The sequence below is a fragment of the Canis lupus genome, chromosome 10 (genome assembly GCF_048164855.1).
Source record: "Canis lupus baileyi chromosome 10, mCanLup2.hap1, whole genome shotgun sequence".
Lineage (NCBI taxonomy): Eukaryota > Metazoa > Chordata > Mammalia > Carnivora > Canidae > Canis > Canis lupus.
Window position 1 is genome coordinate 12,751,550 of NC_132847.1, and position 21,245 is coordinate 12,772,794.

At 37.2% G+C, this 21,245-nt stretch overlaps 1 protein-coding gene across 12 annotated transcripts in view; it reads right to left on the reverse strand.

Moving 5' to 3' along the window:
• The window catches only part of LOC140641224 (palmitoyltransferase ZDHHC2-like), a 464,956-nt gene that overhangs the window by 104,684 nt on the left and 339,027 nt on the right, over positions 1 to 21,245 (reverse strand). The window contains exon 2 of one of the 12 annotated variants that reach the window (XR_012037753.1): positions 6,108 to 6,225. The exons of the other annotated variants lie outside the window; for them this stretch is intronic. The gene's annotated coding sequence lies outside the window, so the exon portion shown is untranslated. The remainder of the gene's footprint in view (positions 1 to 6,107; positions 6,226 to 21,245) is intronic. 12 annotated transcript variants of the gene reach the window in all.

Here is a 21,245-nt window from a genome sequence, read left to right on the forward strand (position 1 = left end):
TGGTCCCAACTTCATTCCTCCTCCTCCTCCTCCTCCTCCTCCTCCTCCTCCTCCTCCTCCTCCCCCTCCCCCTCCCCCTCCCCCTCCCCCTCCCCCTCCTCTCTTACCTCCTGGGACCCAGGCACATTGGCCTAATGCCTTCATCACACTGTACTTGGTAAGGGCTAGAATTAGGATTAGCTAGTAAAGGGTAAAGAAACAGAAACCACAATACTTGGGTTTATTTCTTAGTTTTGCCACTTATTTCTTGTGGGATCACAGTCAGAACTTAGCTGTAAGTTAACTCAAAAACAAATTTGAAAATATAGCCTGTATGACCAAAACACAGGGAAGAAAGACAAATAGTGACAAGAATTAGCAATGTTTGTCCCATCTTTTATTTTTGTCCAGATTTTTCCTGACTTCAATTTTTAAGTGGAACAACCCCCTTAATGTTAATTTTATTAAAATTACATAAAGCATCCCTTTAACTAAGTTTTCAATACAGCTAACTATAGTCTTCATACTAAGTTGTCCTGGAGCTCCCATCCTGATTTACAACAGTTCACAGAAAAATCACTTTGACAAACCGAGTGCCTGAGTGTGATATATGTCATGTTTTAGGTCTGAATGATCATGCGTACAGTTTTGCCAACTTAACAATAGCCCAGAAACATAAGATAAGCTTCAGGAAATGCATGTAAGCAAAACCCATCATGCTATGCTGGCTAGAATTGCCTTGCTCAGGCAGCAGTAAGTTCAGCATTCAAGAGTTTCTAAGAAGTAATTAGCTCTGAACTAAGAGCTAATGGAGTTGCATATGGTGAAATGGTGAAAAACAGTCCCTCTTGCACTGTTGGTGGCAATGTGAACTGGTACAGCCACTCTGGAAAACTGTGTGGAGGTTCCTCAAAGAGTTAAAAATAGAACTGCCCTACGACTCAGCAATTGCACTACTGGAGATTTACCCCAAAGATACAGATGCAGTGAAAAGCTGGGACACCTGCACCCCGATGTTTATAGCAATAATGTCCACAATAGCCAAACTGTGGAAGGAGCCATGGTGCCCATCAAAAGATGAGTGGATAAAGAAGATGTGGTCTATGTACACAATAGAATATTACTCAGCCATCAGAAAGGATGAATACCCACCATTTGCTTTAACGTGTATGGAACTGGAGGGTATTATGCTGAGTGAAGTAAGTCAATCGGAGAAGGACAACCATATGGTCTCACTCATACGGGGGGAATATAAAAAATAAGGAAATGGATTATAGGGGAAAAGAGAGAAGATGAGTGGGAAAAATTAGAGAGATTAGAGAGGATGACAAAACATGAGAGACTCTTAACACTGGGAAATGAACAAGGGGTAGTGCAAAGGGAGGCAGGCAGGGGGATGGGGTGACTGGGTGACAGGCCCTAAGGGGGGCACTTGACAGGATGAGCACTGGGTGTTATACTATATGTTGGCATATAGAACTTCAATAAAAAATATGTATTTAAAAAAGTAGAATTAGCTGCTGTTTCATCTATGTTTACATAGAAATTTGTAATTCACAAGTTGAGACTAATCACCCATTAAAAAAATAAAATGTCTTCCTGGCCATCTAGACTGTGAGTTACTCAAGGAGAGGAACCCTAATTCTGTAGAATGAAGGACATCTTGTCTTCAACTTCCAGTCACTTCATTGGTGTTATTAACTCTAAGTAGCATGCCTCTTGCTTTTTTGATTAACTTATTCTTTTTTGGTGGAGAGAGAGGGTGGGAGTGCACATGGGAGCAGGGGGAAGGGGAGAGGAAGAGATAATCTTAAGCAGTCCCCACGCTCAGTATGGAGCCCTTCACAGAGATGATCTCACAACCCTAAGATCATGACTGGAGCTGAAATCAAGAGTTGAGTGCTCGACTGACTGAACCATCCAGATGCCCCTTGACCAATGTATTCTTTTTTTCTTTTTTTAAGATTTTATTTATTCATGAGACACACACACAGAGAGGCAGAGACATAGGCAGAGGGAGAGAAGCAGGGTCCCTGTGAGGAACATGATACAGGACTTGATCCCAGGACCCCAGGATCATGACCTGAGCCAAAGGCTCAATCACTGAGCCACCCAGGTACCCCTTGACCAATGTAGTCTTAATCACTTTTTATTAATCTTTTAAGAATAATGCTGATACATAGGAAGCATTGGTGTATTTGCTGATTATTTACATTAAAATATTGGTAGTAATTTCTTTAAGTGGTAGAGCTGGGGTTTAAAGGCCCAGGAGATGATCCTGGAGTCCTGAGATCGAGTCCCGTTGGGCTCCCTGCATGGGAGATCGGGGATCCCTGGGTGGCTCAGCCATTTGCCACCTGCCTTTGGCCCAGGGTGTGATCCTGGAGTCCCGGGATAGAGTCCCATGTCAGGCTCCCTGCATGGAGCCTGCTTCTCCCTCTGCCTCTGTCTCTGCCTGCCTCTCTCTCTCTCTCTCTCTCTCTCTCATGAAAATCTTTTAAAAATAAAAATAAAGGCCTAAGAGAGGGAAGGAAACACACACACAAACACACATACACACACACTGCCTTTGCCAGCACTAGGTGTTTTTAGCAGCAGAGCCCAAAGAGAAATATGATTTTCAAGAAAGTGCAACAGATAAAAATTAGCTCTCAGAATGCATTCTCTAATCAGAAGAGTATATCTTATTTTCCAATGCATTTGCATTTAATGCTGAGGCACACTCCTCAGTGTTTCTACAAAGGATGAGGATATGACAAAAGAGGAAACCCTCTCTAAAGAAATAGAAAACCCATTCTTTTGGCTTGAAGGGATGTAGGAAGAAGAGGAGACAGACCAAAAAAGAGCAGGTCAGTAATTAGAGGGAATTATGAGGGAAATGAGAACAGTAAAAGTGACACAATTCCCAAAATATATTCTGGGCAAAGCTTTATGATCTTGAGAGGAGTTTGACCTCTGATTTATTCCACAACCCAATATGACGTATGAGTACTAGAATGACAGAAATAGAAGAAGGTGACAACATTAATGACAGTGAGACAAATCACATGGTTTCCTACAAACTACATTCAGTATTAGGGCATCCAGAAGGTTCTACGTGCCCCAAAGAATTGACAAAGAAGTGTTAAGAGATCCAGTAGAATAAAGTTTTAAGACTGAGAAGAAGCATATTATTCGTGAGATCTTCCCAATAGGAGGTAGCCGGTGTGGACTATGAACTTCAACCATGAAAGCCTGCAAAATGCAGGGTCATCTTTTTGGGCAGGAGTGTAGTGTAGATTCCAGGTCAACCCACATAGAGGGCATTCAAAACCAGAAAAGAGCTTGCCCATCTGAAGGCCCAACTCTATCTCCTTGTAGTCAAGTAAGTTCCTTCCAGTAGGAAAAAAAGGAACAGGATGAGGAAATCTGCAAGACTTAGCATTTGCTCCCAAAAGACAGAGTTTAACAACAGGTATTAATGAAATGGAAAATGAACACATTTTGAATGCCTTTCTACTTTCCCCATCTCCCACCTTTTCTAGCAAACATATTGGGTATTAAATCAGTTCTGGAAAATGAAATGCATGCAAGAGCTACTCTAGGATTCTTTAAAATCTGTGTAGCCTTTCTCACGTAAGACAGCTAAGCATCCTATGGCTCCAAATGTGACTCGGTGACACCCCACATGTTCAGAGGCAAAAAAAGGATACACACAAGAAGAAAGTAAGAGATGGAGACAAGATGAGAAAGAGAGAAAGAGATAAATAGGGACACTTATTATCAGGTGCCCTTTAAAGACTCTGAATTTCAAAGTTCTCAATTCAATTCCAGTCACAAAACCTCAGTCCATTAAAGGGGTTCTTTATGCTGCATTTAAGTGTACTTGTGGTTTGTAAAACAAGACAAAATTCCACAAGCAGGCCCAAAGGAGAACCCAGAACCAAAAATGCAAACACCAAGATAGACTGAAAACCTTCTGTCAAACCAGAAAACAGACCATGTTACTTGTGTAAAACTAACCTGTCTCATACTCACTGCCCCTGAAGCCAGAGGCTAAGACCAGAGAATGGATGAGAACTTTAACAGCTCTTATCTTCATATGCAAAAGAATTTCCTGGTGAGCTCTGACAAAAAATCAGCCCTCCAGACATTAGGATTCTACTGGTCTGGATGTGTCTGCCCCACACTACCTCTTCTTGAAAAACTTCCTAAATAATTTTAATCCGTAGCCAATGTTGAGAGGCCCTCATCTTAATTCTAGGGAAAATGGGTAATGGTAAAGTTTGGGTTTGGGATGCCAGTCCACATTTCTATTTTTGAGCAGTGACAGCTGTTCACTATAGCGTAATGCTAGAACCTGAGACTTGTTTTCACTCAGTAAATGTTTTATCTGCTTCTTTGCAGTGTTTTTGACTTTGTCCTTAAAAATCACATTTCCTGGAGATTGATTAGTGCCCCCTGGTGGTAAGACGTGATCATTTCACCTATTACCCAGGCTTCACTAAGAGATTTGGAACAGAGAGGAGAAACCTGCAGACGTTATGGTTTCTTGCTTAGAAGTAAGAGTATTATGGTGAGTGAAATAAGTCAATCGGAGAAGGACAAACATTGTATGTTCTCATTCATTGGGGAATATAAATAATAGTGAAAGGGAATATAAGGGAAGGGAGAAATGTGTGGGAAATATCAGAAAGGGAGACAGAACATAAAGACTCCTAACTCTGGGAAACGAACTAGGGATGGTGGAAGGGGAGGAGGGCGGGGGGTGGGGGTGACTGGGTGGCGGGCACTGAGGGGGGCACTTGATGGGATGAGCACTGGGTGTTATTCTGTATGTTGGCGAATTGAACACCAATAAAAAATAAATTTATTATTTTAAAAAAATGAATGCCTCCCATCCCCCCCCCAAAAAAAAAAGTAGTAAGAGAATACCTATATGACAATAAATATGCTCCAATAACACAAGGGATTTCTCTAGGCAAATACACACATCTTTATTTTTAAAGATTTATTTATTCATGAGAGACAGAGAGAGAGAGGCAGGCTCCATGCAGGGAGCCCGATGTGGGACTCCAGAATCTCGCCCTGTGCCGAAAGCAGACACTTAACCAGCTGAGCCACCCAGGCATCCCCCAAAAAACTATTTTTAAAACACTCTCTTCCCTACAATGCCATCTTATTAGCTGACCACTATTTTCTTCCTGTCCTGTTAAGGCATTAAGGTAAAGCTAAGAAACTCTGTGTCATTGGAAAGAAAGAGTATGACATAGAGGCAGTTCTTGCAAAGAGTGAGAAGCCCAATTCGTGACCATACAAGTATGGAAAAGTAAGGAGATACAAAAGAAAAATTGAATAATTGAGTTACCACGATGTTTTCTATGCTTCTGTGTTCTCTCTCTGCCTGAAGGCTAAACCTTGAAATGTGGGTTATAGAAGCAAGAAGGTAAGTAAGTTACTTTGGTTTCTAGCCTATTTCCCTAGGGATAATAAGGGCAAAGGTTAGGCTTCTCAAAGAAGATTCACATTTATCTTAAAACCACATCTCATGATGCACAAGATATATGCCTCAGCATTATCAGAGGGAAGTGACTATAATAAACTTGAGAACAGTTTTTTTTTTTAATAATTCTTTAAGAGTTTATTTATTCATGAGACACACACACACACACACACACACACACACACACAGAGGCAGAGACACAGAGAAGCAGGCCCCAACCTGGGAGCCTGACATGGGTACCGATCCCTGGTCTCCAGGATCATGCCCTGGGCCGAAGGTGGCACTAAACCACTGTGCCACCCAGGCTGCCCGTTGAGAAGAGTTTTTAACCCTGTCCTGGATATAGTGTAAAGATTATCTGAAATTTCCCTGTTTAGTTTGGTTGCGGAGAATACATGCAGTTATTGGATGCTTGGGTAAGCCCATGGAAGACTGAGACCAGGGCAAAGAGGATAGAGTGTCTGAGAACTTCCTGAGTGGAAGTACATGGGTGGCTATAGGTCTTAGCATCGAGTCCTGGTAAAATGTTCCCAAAGGTTAGTTGAAATCAGCCTCCACTTAATGGAAACCAATTAACAAGCCACTCAAGTCAGAGGCAGCAAAGACCAAAGGTTAGTGTATGAATCTAAGAGCCTTCTTCCTTTACCTTAAAAAGGTGTCCATAACCTCTCATTCCAGATGTCCTCATAGGCAGGAATAAACAAAGGAAGAGGATAGCAGGACATCTCTGTAAGACAAGCTTTTCCTTAAATAGATGGATGAATCTAAGAAGGATCATGGGAGAGAATGAGGTACATTAATCTGTCAACATAAAGCTGTTACTGTTATTTCTCCAAATATCCCAAACGCTGAAAGCTTACAAAGAATATTACATAAATAAAGAAATTAAAAGCTACAGTTTATCTAAAACATGGTTTTAGTCAATTTTTGACTTATCTACATAATTAAAAGTCTAATCTCAAATAAAGCTTAACAACTTAAAAGGATCTCACCATGTGACAGATTTCTCTCTGCTTTTAAACATAGCTGCTGCCCACTCAGATTCTGTAGGTCTGGGGCAATGCTGTATGTTTGTCAGCATAAATGCCCCATAACAAAAATAGGCAAAAGATAGAATAGTTAGATGATCAATTTACATACAACTATCCCATTAAGGAAAGTTTCACGGTTTTATATATGCAGATATGTAATTATCAAAAATGGTCTAGTCATCATCATTTTAGGTTTCTCTATACTAAATTATTCACTTATTTAATAAAATCCTGTAGAACCTCTGCCAGGTAGATAGAATTTTTCCAAAAAAAGAAATTCTCTCATTCTCTTCAACAAAAGATAAATGGATCCTCCAGGGAGTTACAAAAACCCTATAGGGCAGGAACTTTCAACACAAGAGATCAGAAAGCCAGGACTAATGTCATTGATCCTCTCACTTCAGGAACAGGTAACTTGATGTGCTGGTGCTCCAATAATTCCAAAAATACACATGTCAGATATCACATCTGTCAATTCAGTTCCCCACGTCTTTAGAGTAGCACTGACTAGACTGAGGAAAAGCTCCTGTTATTTTTTCCAATACCCCATCTTTCATTATAGAAACTCTGAAGAAAATCTTCATTTCATACCAGAGACTTCCTGAAAATCCATATACATCTATTTCTTTTATACCTTTATAGGAAAAGCATATACCTTTAGTAATTCTGTATAACTCTTCTAAGAAATAAGAAAATAAGCTTAATAAATTCCTCTTGAAGCTTTTTTTTTTTTTTTTGGTTGGTTGGTTTTTGTTTTAGAATCATGATTTCTTATTGAGGACAAAACCCACAGGGACAGTAATCCACCCCAAATACTACCTGATAAGCCCTATCAGCTCTGGGATTAAGGGCTATATACCTAAAGAGTCTTTTCTATGGTAAATAGGAAAATGTACTGTGGGAAGAATTACAAAGGAAATAAAGGTATAGAAAATCTAATCATTGACTCTTTGTAGATAAGTCAAATTTCATTATGCAATCAAAAGTTCAATGAATGATCTATCCTAGAGAGAAGACACATCCCCACTTTCATAAATACATTTAAATTTACTCATTCTAAAATGCTTTTAAAAATTGTCTATTAAAGATACAAGAAGCATGCCTAAATTTGAGAGACTCTGTAAATCAAAGAGAACCAGTTAGATGCAAACATATGGTTACTTGCACATAGGAATTGCATTAGTAACCTCCAAAGAAATAGAACCAATAGGATGTGTTTATATAATATATATGCCTACATACACACAATACATATGCATACACATATATATACACACAGAGATTTATTATAGACATTGGCCCACAATTTGGAGGTTGACAATTCCCAAGATCTAAGATTTGCAGGGTGAGTTGGCAAACTATAAACCAAGTAGAACACAAAAGCCAGCTTCCTTGAGATCTAGTAAGAGTCAATGCTCCAGTGTGAGTCTGAAGGTGGAGGGAAAAAAAAGTCCTAGTTCAGAAGCAGCCAGGCATGAAGAACTCTCTGTTACTTAGATGAAGGTCAGCCTTTTTGTTCTATCTAGGCCTTCAACTGATTGGATGAGGCCCTCCGACATTTAGGAGAGCAGCTGCTTTCGTCAACTGACTGACTGTTAATCTCATTTAAAAACAACCAGATTGTTAGACCAAATATCTGTGCACCCAACGGCCCAGTCAAGATGACACTTAAAATGACCCAATTAATTATTCAAACAATTCCATAAACTCAGTAAATGTTTACTGAATAAAAAAAAAATTAAAAAATTAAAAAAAATAAAAAAAAAAACAATTACAGCAGTTAAATAGGTCTGGGACAAGTTTGTCATTAAACCAGCTTTAAAATAAATGTTAAAGACACTTCCTTAAGAAGCTGAAAACAAAAACAAAAACAAAAAACGTTGTTACTTTAATAGCAACAACAAAAAGTAAAGAGTAAATCTCACCAGCTCACTGGAGAGGTAAATGTATAGTAAAAGTAGTGGATTAGTCACATAAAGACAGTATGAAGGAAAAACTAACAGTAAAAACTACTGCAACTTCAATGATTAGCTAAGGGATCAAATTTTTTTTTTTTTTTTTTTTAGGGATCAAAAATTTGACATCAAAAACATAAAATGAAGTAGGGGGAGTAAAAACATAGAATGTTAGAATGTGATAAATATTAAGTTGCTATCAATTTATAATACACTTTTAGATGTAAGCCTGATGGCAACTACAAAGCACCAACCTATCAGAGACATAAAAGAGAGAAAAAAAAAATCTAAGTATACCACTAAAGAGTCATCAAACCACATGGAAGAGATCAAAAAGAAATGAACAGCTAAATACATAACAGCCAAAACACTATTAACAATTTGTAGCAAGTTCATACCTGTCGATAATCACTTTAAATGCAAATGGACTAATTTTTCTAGTAAAAACAGAGTGGTGGAATAGATGTATTTTTTTAAGATTTATTTATTCACAAGAGACAGATGATAGAGAGAGAGCACGGCAGAGACACAGGCAGAGGGAGAAGCAGGTTCCATGAAGGGAGCCTGATGTGGGACTGGATCCTAGGACTCCAGGATCATGCCCTGGGCCAGGGCCAGGTGCTAAACTGCTGAGCCACCCAGGGATCCCCCTTGATTTAAAAAACAAACTCATTATCTATGTTTCTTACAAGCGACTCTCTTCAAACATGAGGACACAGAGAAAAGGGAAGGATGGAAAAGGTCTAATAACATGGGGAACAGAACAAAGTGTGGGTAACTATACCTGGATCAAACAAAAATAGACTTTAGAACAAAGACTGTAATCACACATGAAAGGGTGATACATAATAAATAGAATACATCCAATAAAAGAGTATAACAACATTTGTAAATATTTCTGTACTCAACATAGAAGCACCTAAATTTATAAAGTGAATATTAACTTAGCTAAAGAAAGAAAGACACAGCAATATAATAGAAGACTTTAATACCCACTTGTTTCAGTCAGTAGATCTTCCAGACAGAAAACCAAAAAGGAAACATCAATGCTAAATAGCATGTTAGACCATATAGACTTAACTTATGTAGTACATTTCACCCAAAAATCAATAGAATATACATTCTCATGAACATACACGCAAAACTCTTCCACAAAAAAATAACAAACTTTATCGGCAATGCATTAAAACATTAAAAGGGGGATCCCTGGGTGGCGCAGCGGTTTAGCGCCTGCCTTTGGCCCAGGGCGCGATCCTGGAGACCCGGGATCGAATCCCACGTCGGGCTCCCGGTGCATGGAGCCTGCTTCTCCCTCTGCCTGTGTCTCTGCCTCTCTCTCTCGCTCTCTGATGACTATCATAAATAAATAAGTTAATTAAAAAAAAAATTAAAAAAAAATAAAAATAAAACATTAAAAGGATCATACAACATGATAAAGTGGGATGTATTACAGGTCAAAAATGTGTTTCAATATTCACAAAATTAATGTGAAATACTACATTAGCAAAATAAAGGATTAAAGTCTTATGATCAACTCAAAAGTTGCAAAAGAAGCATTTCACAAAATTAAAACTCTCAACAAATTGACTATAAAGGGAATATACCTCAATATAATAAAGACCATGTATAACCCAAACTCACTGGTGAAAAACTGTAAGCTTTTCTTCTAAAGAAACAAGACAAGGATGACCACTGTCACCACTTTTATTCAACAGAGTATTAGAGGTCCTAGCCAGAGGATACAAGAAAAAAAAAAGTAAAAGGCATCCAAATGGTGAGGAAGTAAAAATGTCACTATTTGCAGATGATACCTATATACAGAAAAGCCTAATCTGCCAAAAACTGTTAGAACTAATCAACAAATTCAGTAAAATAGCAGATACAAATCAATACACACAAATCTGCAGAGTTGCTATATACTAATAACTATCTGAAAGAGAAAATAAGAAAATAAACCCATTTACAACTGCTCAAAAAAAATACTTAGGAATACATGTAAACACGGATGTAAAAGACTTGTACCCTTGAAGACTACAGAACACTGAAGACAGAAACTAAAGAAGATAGAAATAATGGAGAGGTACTGTGCTTACAGATTAAAAGAATTTATATGGTTAAAATGTCCATACTAACAAAAGCTATCTACAGATTCAATGCAATCCCTACAAAAAAAATTCCAATGATATTTTTCACAGAACTAATTTTAGAATTTGTATAGAACCTCAAAATACTTGAAAAGCCACAATCTTGAAAGAACAAAGCTGGAGGTATAATCCTCTTTGATTTCAAACTATAGAGCTGTAGTAATTAAAACATGGTATTGGGGGCACCCAAGTGGCTCAGTGGTTAAGTGTGTCTGCCTTTGGCTCAGGTCATGATCCTGGGGTACTGGGATGGAGTCCCGCATCAGGCTCCCTGTGGGGACCCTGCTTCTCCCTCTGCCTATGTCTCTGCCTCTCTCCCTGTGGCTCTCATGAATAAATAAATAAAATCTTAAAAAACATACAGTATTGTAAAAATAAGAACAAAAAACAGAGGTACATATAGTACATATCAATAAAACAGAATAGAAAACCCAGACATAAATCGATATTTATTTGGTCACTTTATTTATGACAAAAGAACGAGGAATATACAAAAGGGAAAGGACCAGGTCTTCCACGAATTATGTTGGGAAACCTGGATGTCCACATGCAAAGAATAAGCTGTACTGTTATCCTATGTTACACAGAGAAAATTAACTAAAATGGATTAAACACTTGAATATAAGACCTGAAATCTTAAAACTCCTAGATTATAGGCATCCAACTCTTTGACATTGGTATTATTGGTGATTTTTTAAATCTAATACAAAAGCAAAAATAAAAAAAAAAAGCAAAAATAAACAACTGGGACTACATCAAACTAGAAAGCTCCCATAGAACAAAAACTGCCAACAAAATGAAAAGGCAGGCTACGGAATGGGAGAAAATATTTGCTATATCTGATAAGGGATTAATATCCAAAATATGTAAGTAAATCATACAACTCAGTAGCAAAAAGACAATCCAATTAGAAAATGGGTAGAAGAGAGGCACCTGGTTGTCTCAGGGGTTGAGCATCTACCTTCATCTCAGGGTGTGATTCCACGGTCTGGGGATCAAGTCCCGCCTCAGGCTCCCTCTGGGAAGCCTGATTCTTCCTCTGCCTGTGTCTCTGTCTCTCTCTGTGTGTCTCTCATGAATAAATAAATAAAATCTTTTTTTTAAAAGAAAATATGTAGAAGATATGAATAGACATTCTTCCAAGGAAGACATATAGATGGCCAAGAGGTACACACAAAAGATGTTCAACATCACTAAGCATTCACAAAATGCAAATCAAAACCACAATCTGTTACCATCTCACATCTGTAAGAATGGTTATTATCAGAAAAAAAAAAAAACAAGAACTATTGGTGAGATCTGAAAAGGTAATCCTTGTGCACTTTTGGTGGGAATGTACACTGGTACAATCACTATGGAAAATGACACAAAGGTTCCTCAAAAAATTAAAAGTAAAACCATCATATGAGCCAGGAATTTACTTCTGAGTATTCATCTGAACAAAATGAACATTAAATCACAAAGCTACATGCACTCCCATATTCATTGCAGCATGATTTACAATAGCCACGATACGCAATCTTAGTGCCCATCAATGGATGAATGGATAAAGAATATGTGATATATATATATATATTTGTATATGTATATATGTATGTACACATATATGTACATACATACACACAAAATGGAATATTCAACTATAAAAAAGAATGAAATCTTGCTCTTTCTGACAATATGAAAAGACCTTAGGGTATTATGCTAGGTGAAATAAAACAGAAAGAAATACTGTATGATCTCATTTATATGTAGAATCTTAAAAAAAAAAAAAGAATATGTGTGCACGCACGTGCGCACACACACACACACACACACAAAACAACCTCACAGATATTGAGAACAGGGTGAACAGGGTCAAAAGGAACAAACTTCCAGTTATAAAATAAATAAGTTATGGGGATATAATGTACCTCATGATCACTACAATTAATATTGTACTATGGATTGCAAAGTTGTTACGAACACAAATCTCACAAGTTCTCATCACAAGAAAAAAAATTTAAACCCATATAAGGTGACAAACATGAACTGGACTTATTATGGTGCTCATTTCACAACATACACAAATATTAAATCATTTTGTACAGCTAAATTATTTAGATTTTAGATTTCTAAATGATTATTTGCACAAGGGAAAATACTTATTAGATTATTATTGCCAAAATTTTTTCTTCATATAGTAAATGATCAATGAAATATGAACGTTTAGCATCTTTATGTATGTATTTTTACAAATTCAGCTTTTTTTTCTATCTTACAACTATATAGAGAACAAATTTTAGATATTGGAGAAGAATAAAAGGAGAGGGATAAACATTTCAACTTGGATCTAAGGATTTATTTTCCTCACACTTTAAATATAGAGTAATAGATATTGGCAATTACTTTTTGTCTTCCTACATCAAAGGTAAATTGGGCTCTTACACAAATAACCAAATCTAGACTTGTGTAATAAAGAATTTGCTTGACCTTTTTTCCTGGGTTTCTTGGAGGTAATTTCTAAACACTTGGAACTTTATTAGTGTTAGGATTGTTTATCTAAAGTTACCCCTTGGACCACATCTCATAGTTTATGCTAATGTCAATTCACTGTGTAGTTTATATTAAGATGACTTAAATGGCAGCTGGTCATACCAGAAAGAGCAACCATGTGATTATATAGTTGTGACTTGGAGCCATAGGACATCAGCCCAACCTCCATAGTAGGGAATGGAGTTAGAGATTGGGTTCATCCACATGGCCTGTGACTTAGTTTTCATGTCTTCATAATGAAATTCCAATAAAAACTGGACATGAAGCTCAGGTGAGCTCATTCATTGGCCACTCTCTCATATTTGTCACACTTCGATGCTAGGAGAATAACATGTCTCTGAGGATGACAGAAGCTTCGCATTTGGAAACCTTTCTCTATGACTCTCTCCATTTAGTAAATTCTAACTTGCATCATTTTGTTATTATGAAACTATAATTTTAAGTGTAGCACTTACTTAAGTTCTGTGTGCATTCTGATGAACTATCAAACCTGAAGGTAGTTGTGAAAACTCCCAAATTTGTCATCAGATAGTCATAAATAAGGATGGACCTGGAAACCCCTGAACTTGCGGCCACTGTCCGAATGGAAGCTAGTCTTGTGAAGGAACATGTCCTTAACTTTGCTTATTGCAACTCACTCTAAGTGACACATCTCAATTCTCTAAAGGATGCTTCTCTGGGACATCGGGTGGCTCAGTGGTTGAGTGTCTGCCTTCAGCTCAGGGCATGATCCCAGAGTCCGAGATCGAGTCCTGCATCGGGCTACCTGCAAGGAGCCTGTTTCCCCCTCTGCCTGTGTCTCTGCTTCTCTCCCTGGGAGTCTCTCATGAATGAATAAATAAAATCTTAAAAAAAAAATAAACGATGCTCTTCCAATTTTGGACACAAAACTAAATTCTGAAGAATACCTTTCCTAGGCAGAGACAAATATTCCACTCTTCAATAAAAGAATAATGAATATTGCCTCCAACAATAATGAAAGTTACATAATTGCTGTGCACCAGGCTGACCATTTACTCGATAATGCATTCTTAATATACATTTTTTCACTGATGATAAACACTTAACAATGATTGTTTTTTCAACATGATAAATTAAGTACACACAACCTGTCTAAAAATATAAAGTCATTTTGCTAATAGGAAAAAGAAATAAATGTCTTAAAAGGCAGAATCCAGAGGACTCACCAAGGGTCACATAAAACCTATTTGGCACAGACAGTGATAGGATAAAAATAGAAAAAAGAAGTCACTTCACTAACATAAATGTAGCCATACATGAAAATCTATAAGCCAGTATTCTAGTTCCTTCTACCTCAAGACTGTATACATTGTCTAAAGTTGAATACTAGTGTGATCTGTCACATTTTGAGATAAGGATACTAGTGGTTTTCACTGTGCAGAATCACTTCTATTCATCAACAGGACTTAATATCTGGGGAATTTTTTTGGCTGCTTGCTTATGCAGTTTTCGTATTTTAACCTATAACCATGTGTCTCAGCTGGCAGAGCTTGCAAAGTAGTTTTCAGAAACTGTCAGGTGATATATAATGGTCTTCTTGGCAAGAAAGGTTCCTATCTCTGTGAATGTTTTTGGATATCACTTAATAGTGTCTATTCATAGCATTGCAAAAGAAATGGTGACATGTGTTAATAATCAGATTGATCGGGGCTATTTTTTTCCAAATAAAAACAAGAAAAAATTAGGAAAACAAACAAGCATTTTCTACTTCCAAATATGCTAGTCTGATTTTTAATTTTCCTTTCTTATTTAATTCCAAGAGGAAAAACAAATCTCATCACATTCTCTTCAAAAGTTATCACCTCTTCTTCTCTATAACATTTCCTTTTGAAAACATATTTGCACATTAATGCCTAATAATCTTAAATTACTAAAACTTTCCCAAATCCATTTTTGTGTTTTTTTTTCCTTTGAAAAAGTTATTGTGAAATTGAAGAGCCAGAACCAACTTCTCTGGTAGCAGAATAGAATTCTCTTTAATGAAAATAACAATGTCACAAGGCAAGACAAGATTTAAGGAGTGGAGAAATACTCTATACTTGATGAGAGGAATCACAAAGTGATATTACAAAGCAGTATGACTCTTTTCAACAAATAGTGCTATGAAACTAGACATCTACATGCAAAATAATGGATTTAGACTCTTCCTTTTACCATACACAGAAATTAAAGTGGATCATAGGCTTAAATGTAAGTCCTAAAACTGCAAAATTCCTAGGAGAAAAAATGGAGGGAAATCTTCATGATGTTAGGTTAGACAATAGTTTTATAGATACAATACCAAGAACCCAGAATCAAAAGAAAAAGATAAACAGAAGTACATCAAGATTAAAATACATTTTGCATCAAAAGACATCATTAAGTGAAATGACAACCCACAAACAATTCACCCAAAAATGGACAAATGATTTTAATAGATATTTCCACAATAAAAATAGATATAAATGGTCAATAAGAAAAAAGATACTCAAAATCATTAGTGACAAGAATGTATCATTTAACATTGACTAGCATGTCTAAAATTAAAAGGACAGTAACAAGTGCTGGTGATGATAGATGTCATAGAAAGTCTCATTCATACACTGGTGGTAGGGATGTAAAATGGTGCAGCCACTTTGACAGCTCTTCAAGTCCTAAGCATAGGACGACCATAGGACTCAGAAAATTTTACTCCAGTGACACCTGAGTGTCTCAGTGTTTGGGTGTCTGCCTCTGGCTCAGGGTGTGATCCTAGGGTCAGAGATAGGGTCCTACATCCAGCTCCTTGCAGGAAGCCTACTTCTCCATCTGCCTAGGTCTCTGCCTCTCTCTCTCTCTCTCTCTCTCTCTCATGTGTCTCTCATGAATAAATAAAATCTTAAAAAAAAATTTATTCCAAAGCTCCATATCCTCCATATACTCAATAGAATTAAAAATATATATCCACACAAAAACTTGTTCATAGCAAGATTACTCATAATTATATATAAATTATATATAAATACTTATTCATAATAACCAAAGAGTAGGAACACCCAAAATGTACATCAATTGATAAACCAATATATATAATACAGCATATTCATACAATGAAATATTAAAATTAAGTCCCCATAAAATCTATAATATGGGAGGAAAAGTTGGGAAGATGGCCAAGTAGAAAGACCCTAAAGTTACCTCGTCCCATGGATACTACTAGTTAATACTCAGATTGGTGTAAATAACCCAAAAAAATGACCCAAAAACTGGCAGAACAAACACCACAACTAAAGGTTGAGAACACTGAAGAAGGTGGGAAGGGGAAGGACTCAGTTTGGAAGAGAAAGACACCATGGCCAACCATGGTCTGGAGGGAGGCAGAGGTGTGGAGAATGTTAGAAACAAACTACCCCATGAGGCACAGCCCACAGGGAGAACATAAATCCTTGTAACACTTGGCTTTGAAAGAGGGGCCAAATTTCATGAGCTCTTCAAACAAGCAGGACTTAAAGCCTGGAATCTTAAAAAAATCAGTGGGCTCTGCTCTGAGAGAACCTGGAGACTGTTAAGAAGGTGAGTCCCTGCCCTTAAGGAGACAACAAAACAGCCAATGCAGCTACAGCATAGAAAAAGCAGTTTGAAAAATGCTAAGGGTAGATGGGAGGGAGCAGCTCACTTCAGAGGCTGTCCCAAAGAGGCAGGAATCACAGAAAGAACTCTCTGGGAATAAAGGAGCTGCCCCCAGCACAAACACATGGTCACCTATGGGAACCAGCACCATGTCAACACTTGCTACTTAATTTGCTTACATCAAGCCCTACCCCCATGTGCTTCAGTGGATCCAACCTTTCCAGTCACTTTTCCTTCAGTTCCTCTACTGTAGGTCCCGCCCCCAAGAAGAACTGTGTAAAACCTGCTAACACCAGGTCTCCCAATCTGTGCATTTAGCAGGGCCTCAGTTCTTGCAGTGGTGACAAATTCCATTTTGCAAGCAAACCAGCAAAACCTTGTTTAAATGCACCCTATCCTATCCGGGACCAAGCACTGTCCACAACAGACAAAGAGAACATGTGCGGACAACTGTACTCAAAGCAAAGTGGCCAGGACACAATAGCTGGGCATACACAACACACATAGGAGACCCTTTTCCAAAGTGCCAGGTTCTGGGGACAAGGGAACACTGCACTGCAGGGCCTTTTCTTCATAAAGCCATTACCTTCAGGATGCAAAATCAATATACAGAAATCTGTTGCATTTATATATACTAAAAATAAAGCAGCAGAATGAAAAAAGTAAAGCAGAATGAGAAATTTAAAAATAAACCTATTCACAATTGCACCAAAAATAGTAAGATACCTAGGAATAGACTTAACCAAAGAGGTGAAAGCCTTGTTCTCTAAAAACTGTAAAACACTGATGAAAGAAATTGAAGACACAAAGAAATGGGAAGACATTCCATGCTCCTGGACTGGAAGAACAAATATTGTTAGAACGCCTATACTACACAAAGCAATCTGCAGATATAATGCAATTCCTATCAAAATACCAAGAGAATTTTTCACAGAACTTTTACAAACAATCTTAAAATCTGTATGGAATCACAAAAGACCTCATGTAGCCAAAGCAATATTGAAGTACAAAACTGGAGGTATCAGAATTCTGGGCATTAAGTTATATTATAAAGCTAGTAATCAAAACAGCATTATCCTGGCACAAAAGGGACACATAGATCAATAGAATAGAATGGAAAAATCAAAAGTAAACCCAAAACTGTATGGTCAATTGATCTTTGACAAAGCTAAAAAAAAATATCCAATGGGAAAATGACGGTCTCTTCAACACATGGTGTTGGGTAAACATGACAGCAACATGCAAAAGAATGAAACTGGACCACTTTCTTACCCCATACATAAAAATAAATTCACAATAAATTAAAAACCTAAATGTGAGACCTGAAACCATAAAAATCCTGGAAGAGAGCACAGGCAGTAATGTCTCAGACATAAGCTGAAGCATTATCATGTACGTATATCTCTTTAGGCAAGGGAAACAAAAGCAAAAATAAACTTTTGAAAGGACATCAAAATAAAAAGCTTCTTCAAAGTGACAAAAATCACCAACAAAAGTAAAAGACAACCTACTGAATGGGAGAAGATAATTGCAAATGACTTATCTGCTAAAGGGTTAGCATCCAAAAAAATATAAAAACACTTATACAACACCAAAAAACACTTATACAACACCAAAAAAACCACAAGCAATCTAATTAAAAATTGACAGAGGACGTGAGCAGACATTTCTTCAAAGACGACACACAGATGGCCAACAGATACATGCAAAGATGCTCAACATCATGGGAATGCAAATCAAAACTATAATGAGACATCATCTCACACTTGTCAGAAAGGCTAAACTCAACAACACAAGAAACAATAGGTGTTGGGAAGAGTGTAAAGAAATGCAAATTGGTGCAACCACTCTGGAAAATAGTGTGGATAGCTATTGTTTTATGTGGAATTCCAGAAGAGGCAAATCTACCAAGATAGAAAGTACATTAGCAGTTGCCTGGGGCTGAGGCAGAAGGGTGGATGGCAGCAAAAAAAACAGTAATAAGCTATGATTACCAATAGCTACTCGATTTTTAGATAACAGGATGATGAATATGTTCTAAAATCAGATTGTGATGGTTGTATATTCTGTGAATACATTAAACACAGTGGAAATACACAGTTTGAATGAGTAACTTATACATTGAGTGTATATCTCAGTCTTTTTAAATGAAGGGACAGAAGATAGTGAATATTTCAGTATACTTTCTGGCATAAGAATTTCACCTAAGACCCCTCAAAAATACAACTTCTGCTCTTTAAAAAACAAACAGACTTTAGATATCTTGGAAATTATTTTGACAGCATGTCACAGACACTCAAAGTCTGTATTACCACATCTTTTTAAATATCTAAATGCTTCTACTGCCATCTATTCTACAAATTTCTAATAGGATAATCATTCTAAAACATTGATTTCATTATGTGTTTTCATTGTTTAGGATACTACCATTGATATTGTTAAATCTCTCTTATCTCAACTCTCAAGAATTTCAGTCACGTGGATTTCCTTAATGTCTGTTTTCTTTACAAAAATAGACTGGCTTTCTTCCCTGAAACATCTTGCTACCTATGGAATCACAATTTTTAATATGATATGTTGTAAAATCTGTGGCTACAAATAATGCTTAAGTCCAAAGGTTTAACCAGTAAGAGAAGTCAGGATCCTTCATCATCAGAAATATGAAGGCCAGTAAGCGAGCTTGATTAATACAGTGCCTCAGTACTTTTATTAAAGACCCAAGTACTTTCCATTTTTCCAGGATCATCTTTAAAATGTTCTCCTTAGCATCACTTCCCTCATGACCCTAAAGAGTTGCTAAAATTTCATGTCTGCATGCTGATGTCAAATACAAGTTGAAAAATACAAACTGTTTAAAAGTCTCCTTATAAAAATCAAACCTATCCTAGAGCCTTCTGGTAGACGTTCTGCTTTTGCAATAATGGTCTAAAACTACATGACATGCCAACCCCAAGCCAAGCCAAATTCACTTCCTAGGGCAGGAAAGAAGCCTACCCCAAGCAGTACATGGAGTTCGCTTCAGCAAAGTATAGAGTTCAGTTAGCTCAAAGAGGGTAGAGAATTACTACTGATTATATGAGGAAGAATAGTTATCAGCTATATACAATCACTCCATTTTTATTTATACTGCCTTAATTAGAAGAAATCAAGACATGGCACATGTTAATCTATATCATCAATTTCTCCAAGCCAGTATATTCATCTCATGTGGAAAACAAATCTTTAGGGCACATGGGTGGCTCAGTAGATTAAGCATCCAACTCTTGATTTCAACTCAGGTCATGATCTCAGGGTAGTGGGATCAAGCCCCACGAGAGACTCCATGCTCAGCTCAGAGTCTGCTTATCCTCTCCCTCTCTCCTCCCCACCATTCACACTCTAATAAACAAAATCTCTAAAAAAAATAAGAGGAGAACAAGAATGGAAAGGTAAAGACAGACACATAAGACTAACAACATAAAACATGGCATCTATTCACAGTTTGCTTAAAGAGCCCATGGGACATAGAACCATGTAATCAAGGCAGGCAGCAAGATCTCACAAATGCTAACAGGTAAGTTCTGTCATACTGTCATTCATGATTCTGACATCATGATCAGTCCTAAATAAAGAGAATTGTAGATAATGAATGGATTCTTTTGAAATACACTCAGCGACCACAAAAACTGGAGTCACATATTGAGTGCTCATGACAGCTCTGCTCTGATTTTTTTTTTTTTACATATTTATTTATTCGTGAGAGACACAGAGAGAAAGAAAGAGAGAGAGGCAGAGACACAGGCGGAGGGAGGAGCAGGCTCCATGCAGGGAGCCTGAGGTGGGACTTGATACCGGGTCTCCAGGATCAAGCCCTGGGCTGAAGGTGATGCTAAACTGCTGAGCCACCAGGGCTGCCCTCTGATCTTAATATATATTTTATTGCATGTGCTTCGCAGACTCAGCAAACTGTATCACTTAATCTTTCAGAACTTTTTGAAGGATCAGTTTCTTAGCTACCATTAACTGGGCACTTTTTTATTATTTACTGGAAGTTTATCAAAGTTATTTTAAGGACTCTCCTAATTCTACCAATTGCTGAGGGGTTTATACTGAAGTTATTAGTACATGTTTAGTGTTATGGGTATATATCAAAAAGTAAAAGTTTTACCATCATCAAACTATCCAGGTAGCATTTTTCCTTGGGTCATCCTAGTATTGTATTATACATACTGCTGTATGATTGTGGGAACAAATTACAAAACATGTTAATATGACAAATATGGCTTGGCTGTGAGATCTTGTATCTTAGGGGCATATTTCATCATTACTCATACAGGAAAAATGAGAATCACATCAAGGAAACATCTGTTTTCTTAAATTCTACATTAAAGTTAAAATTAGTAAACATACCAAATAAGCACATGTGGAAGTATTTGGCTTTGAATTGCAAAATTAAGACATGTTTCTGGCAACAATTATAAATTTATCTAAAATACAATTAAAATATCCCTGTTCCAATCCAATTACACACATC